This window comes from Lepisma saccharinum, chromosome 5, assembly GCF_977018435.1.
Source record: "Lepisma saccharinum chromosome 5, izLepSacc3.1, whole genome shotgun sequence".
NCBI lineage: Eukaryota > Metazoa > Arthropoda > Insecta > Zygentoma > Lepismatidae > Lepisma > Lepisma saccharinum.
In genome coordinates, this window is record NC_139233.1 from 33441255 (window position 1) to 33447697 (window position 6443).

Consider the following 6443-nt stretch of genomic DNA (forward strand, 5'->3'; position numbering starts at 1 on the left):
TTTCTTGTGTTGTAGTGCAAATATGTTGTCTGGCTCGGGACCTGGACCTACAGTCTAAAATATTATGGTATTATTCCTGCAATTATTTGCAATCTTTGAGCCTAGCTTCTCATCTATATTTAGGTGGGGACTTTAATCTGACAGATATAACTGGTAGCAATTACAATCTAACTAGTTCATCAGCAACAACGTATTTCGATTTAAACAACTTTATTAATGTATATCAACTAAAAAGCTTGAACGACATTAAAAATAGCAATGGGAAAACACTCGATTTGTTTTTGATAAATGGGCAGGGAATAACAGTAACACGAAACACACAGCCGCTAGTTCCTGAAGACACACACCATCCCTCGTTGCTAGTAGATATTAATTATGTCAAAGAAACCCGCGACAAAACTTGTCATAAGCTACAGTACAACTTTAGTAAAGCCGACTTTTCATCAATCTATCACAAGCTGCTTAACACGAACTGGGATGTATTGAAAACAAAGAATGACGTTGATCAAGCTACAGACGTGTTTTATGAAATTATATATAAAATATTCGATGAATGTATCCTCTTAAAGAAAAGCCGCAAAAGACAGTACCCGTGTTGGTTTACGAGCAGCATTATTAAAAATATAAATAGGAAACATTATCACCACAAGAAGTGGAAAAAACAGGCGGGAGACTTTCGATACCACTACAATAAATTTAGCGAATTTCGAACAATAGTTAGTAAGGAAATTATTGATGCATACAACAGTTATGTTGCCAATTCGGAAATAAATATTGCAAAAGATAGCACCCAGTTTTGGTCGTTTGTTACAAATAAACGCAGGAAAAGTAACAAAGATCCTGTATTGTTCCAAGACAAAGTGTTGTCAGACCGACTATCAGTAGTCGAAGCTTTTGCACAGCATTTTCAGTCGGTGTATAAAAAAGATCCCCCTAGATATGACATGAAAGTATTGCCTAACCATAAGCAATATGAAACTTTGGATAATCTTAATATTACAGAGATACGAATTGAGGACGTAGAAAAAGCAATTAAAAACTTAAAACCTAAGAAATCAGCCGGACCGGACAAGATACCGCCCTATGTAGTCAAAGGTTGCAGTAATATATTGAAATACCCGTTATATCTAATTTTCAATTTAATTCTTGCAAAACACAAATTTCCTGAAAAATGGAAAGCCACAGCAATTTGTCCACTTCCCAAAAGTAATAACACTAATGACGTACAAAACTACCGACCAATAAGTATATTATCAGCCCCAGCAAAAATATTCGAAAAAATCATGCACCGTTACATATTTACCCACGTAAAACCTGTAATATCAACGTTTCAGCATGGCTTTGTACCACGTAGATCGGTGTTGACCAATCTCTCCGATATTACCAATTTTATTAGTTCAACATTGGACGAAGGAGGTCAGGTTGACGTAATATATACCGACTTTTGCAAAGCGTTCGACTTGGTTAACCACGATATTCTATTAAGTAAATTAGCATGCTTCAATATTTCTGAACCACTGCGTCAACTGTTCGCTTCCTATTTGCAGAACCGTAAGCAGTACGTAACGTATAAAGGCCACACATCCGACGAGATAAGAGTCACCTAAGGAGTACCTCAGGGGTCTAACCTTGGGCCACTTCTTTTCACATTACTTATTAATGATTTGCCGGATTCATTTGAAAACTCACACAAATTGCTGTTTGCAGATGACCTGAAATTTTACAGGAAAATAAGCAAACAAGATGACAGTGTGCAACTTCAAAATGATGTTACAAAGTTAGAAACGTGGACAAAAATCAATGATTTAACGCTAAATATCAGTAAATGTCATTATGTAACATATACTCGAAAGAAAAACCCAGTTGAATTTCAGTATCAAATATGCAACAATACTCTAGGAAGAAATTTTACAGTCAAGGATTTAGGGGTTATTTTTGATTCAAATTTTACTTTTAATAAACACGTAGAACAAATAATTAGTGAAGCGTTCAAGAACCTTGGGTTTATTCTTAGAATGGGGAGGGATTTCAAGAGTATAGAGACACTAAAAGTTTTGTATTATTCATATGTAAGACCCAAACTCGAATATGCATCTGTTATATGGAATACAGACACAGCAAAGTACAGTGTAGCAATTGAAAGAGTCCAATCGAGATTTCTTAGATTTTTAAAATACAAATTTCAGAAAGTTTACCCCACATTTGAACACTACGACAACCTAATATATGAATGTCGGTTTACAAAGCTGTGTCACAGAAGAAGGTTACATGAAATAGTATTCTTGTGGAAATTGTTAAATCACGAAATAGATGCTGAACATCTACTCTGCCAGATTAATTTTCGAATTCCGTCGTCGAAAACTAGACTAAAGAATGAAGTTTTCCTTATAAAAAAGGCTAGATCCGAAATTAAAAAGAAATCTCCATTGTGGAGAATGTGCACCAGTTACAATAACTTGCTAATCAAGAATAACACCATTGACATCTTTTCTATGAACCTAAGGGACTTCAGTAAAGCCACTATTAACACAATGGCCTAAGCTTAAACACATAATTTTGTATTTAAATTGTGTGATAAAGTGTATATATATATAAAAATATTTTTAATATTTTATATATATATATATGTATGTGTATGTGTGTATGTGTATATATGTATGTATATATATATATATACATATATATGTATGTATGTATATATGTATATATATTTATATATAATTTCTATCTCTATATTACAGAAATATATGTAATTGTAATGACTATGTATCCTTCATATGGGCTCTGTAATTAGGTATGTACCTGTTGAGTTCATAAATAAATAAATAAATTTATACATGTACGCATGCGCGCAGGGGTGAATTTTATTTTTTTGTTTGGGTGGGTTGTATGGTGAGTGAATATGTAGGAAAAACAATAGTATACACATAAACCAAAGTTACATGGTTCTAGGTCCCATAGGAGCCAAGAAAATCAATGTCTTGGAAAACGTCTTAAGACAAATATCTTAATCTTTAAGAAAGTCGACTTCCGGTTTGTCAAGATGTTACTTCCGGTCTGTCAAGAAAATTTTCTTAAGACAAATATGTTAAGACGTTTTCCAAGACATTGATTTTCTTGGCTCCTAATTGAGCTAGGATGATGATTTTTTGGACAGGATTCGACGAGAACTATTCGACTAGCAAATAAAATCGATTCTACCCCCTCAAGTTTCGGAAATACAGACATTTTTTTTATTTTTTGAGAAACTTGATTTGCTGGCTTAGTTTTTACCCTAATTCGAAAATTTTAATAGCATTCGATAAAAAATTAGAAGTACTCTACAACCTATTGGAGGGATGATGACTAGTGCTTGCTGTTTCCGAGTTAGTTTGGATTAAAAATTCAAGATGTAATTTCTAAGATGTTTTGTAATTCATAAACTATGGGTTGTAGGAAGACAATTCTTGTTTTATCTGCTATTGCTCGACGAATACTATAAACATAAATAATGCTTATGGTTTGATTTAAGAAAATAGCGACCGGAAATAACTCTGTTTTATGAAATTATGATTTATACTTCATATTCCAAGAGGATTGAAGGTTAGAAAAAAATGTTGTGGTAGAAAAACTTAAATAGAATTCTGTACACATAATATTTTTGTGTTTTCTATACACAAACATATTTTTTTCATTTATTGACAGGATTGATTAAGGAGCAAGAATAGCATATACATAAATAACACACACCAAATCAGCACCATCGTGAATTAGCCTTCCAAGATTTTTTTTAATGCAAAGCATTTATTTTGTGACACTCCACTAAATATATAAAAATAACATACCCCACAAATATTTTCAAGAAGATGCAATCTGTGAAAATTTGCCCTATGTGTGAAACTAGTGTTTCAAGTAAAAATTTCGAAAGACACTGCCGTACCTGTGTACCTGGTAAGTATGTGACCTCTACAAAAGCATGTCCCAGGTGCGGTAAACATATTACTATTGGTAATCTGAAAAGGCATATAACAACATGCAAAGTCGTCGGAGCATCTGTCCCACAACCGTCGACCAGCTCGACCAAGAGGAAAGCGAATGCCGACTTGCCACCATCCACCAAACGTGTCAAGCCTGTGGCGAAAGTTAACCAGTCTGCTTTCGAGCGTTTGTTAGAGGACTTTGTCCTCACTTCGAAGGGCTCAAGTGACGTGCGTAGCTTTTTGAAGAACGAGCAAGCCAAAATTATTTCCATCCTCAGCGATGCGCTTGCAACGCAATCCACCAAATTCTACGCATCGCTATGTTGCCAGTACAAGAAGCCGTCTAATGAAATTTATAGCTTCTACCACAATACCAAGACGAAGACGCTGTATCTGGCGGATGTCGACAACCTAAAGGTCATCTACAACGAGTTTGCCGAGGAGCTGGTGGCCAAGCAGGAGGAACATCAAGCTATGGGCTCAGGAGGTTCGCTGTGTGGTGAATCTCACAAACTGTGTATCAAACTTAACAAGTTTGTGCCTCTCTCCGCGTCCAGCTACGTCCCCTTACCACGTACCATTGCGACAAAGAAGGCTGTTCTGAATATACAGATCAGTGACGCCAAGTGCTTTCTCTGGTCGGTGCTTGCAGCGTTGCACCCTGTCCACTGGAAAAAACATCTACACCGAGTTAACCACTGCAAGCAGTACGAGCCAGAGCTGGAAGATGCGATGGTTGGGATCGACTACCCGGTGGAGGTCTCGGATATTCGCAAGTTCGAGGCCCGTACACACAACCCGCAGTTGGCTATCAATATTTATGGCCTCACTGAGAAAAATGTGGTGTACCCTATTCGGGTAAGCGACGTAGACAACAATGATGCTCGATAAATCCATCTTTTACTCATCAAGGATGAAACTCACCATCACTACACCCTCATCCGTTCTCTCTCTAGACTTGTTTCGAGCCAAACAAGCAAACAAGAACACCACATAGATTTTTGTCGCAGGTGCTTGTCCACTTTTGATAATCAAAAACAGCTGGATTATGAGAGCATCAGAGGTCCCAACATTGCTGCCGGGAAGCTTGCTAGCCACAAACTCTATTGCAATGCCAACAAGCCGGGGGTGACAGTCTTTTCCAAACCTGGCACTGTAGAAATATTTCACATGCACAGTGCCATGGTAGAGCACCCTGCTATCATCATCGCCGATTTCGAGGCCTTTCTCAAACCTATGTCCACATGCAAACCCAATCCCAAAGTTTCCTCTACTACCCCTTACCAACTCCACGAGGCCTCGAGTTTTGCTTATGTTGTGGTGTGGCGAGACCGACATGTTTACCCCAAGCCCCATGTGTATCGCGGTCCCGACGCAGTCAAACACTTTCTAGAGAGGATGGTTGTGGAAGCCAACGAGATAGGGGAGATCCTGTTGACCCCCAAGTCTATAGAATCGCTGTCTCCTGACGACGAAACCGAGCACGAGGAGGCTACTACCTGTCTTGTGTGCACCTGGAAGTTTACCACCAACAACCGTAAAGTTCAACATCATGATCACTTCAACGGTAAATACATTGATCCTTGGTGCAACCGGTGTAATTTGTTGGCCCGGGACCCCCGCTTCATCCCTGTGTTTTTCCACAATGGCTCGGGGTACGACTTCCACCAGCTGGTGCCACATCTTGGGTACGACGACATGCAAATCAACGTCCTGGCGCAGAACGAAGAGCATTATATTACCTTGAGCAAGTGGGTGCGAATCCCAGAAAAAGGCTCCCGCATCGAACTTCGTTTCCTCGACTCCCTGAGGTTCCTCCCGGCCAGCCTCGATGCCCTGGCGAAAAAGCTCAGCGACGAACAAATGCTCATCACCTGTGCCATCTTTCCGAACATGGACGCCGGTCTCTTCAGGCGTAATGGGGTCTACCCCTACGAATACATCACCGACTCTACCAAGTTTGCGGAGAAGTCGCTGCCTTCTCGAGCGAAGTTCTACCGCAAGCTGCGAGGCTCAGGCATCTCTGAGGACGACTACAACCATGCTCAGTTCATGTGGCGCGAGCTAGATTGCCAAAATCTTGGGGACTACCACGATGCCTACCTAAAACTCGATGTGACGCTCCTCGCTATAGTGATCCAGGCGTTTCGTGCAACTGCGAAGACCATCTACAAGCTGGACCCTGCATACTTCTACAGTCTTCCTGGACTGGCATGGTCGGTCATGTTCCTTGTTACAAAAGTCAGGCTTGAGCTTCTTTCGGACGTGGACATGATGTTGTTTGTAGAACGTGTTGTCCGGGGTGGAATGGTCCAGGTGTCGCAGCGACACTCGCACGCCAACAATCACCACATGGCTACCGGTTACGACCCCTCCCAACCGTCTAGCTACATCATGTACACAGACGTCAACAACCTCTACGGACACTCCATGATGCTGCCACTCCCCTCCGGAGGGTTTATATGGGCTGACCGCTCCAAATTT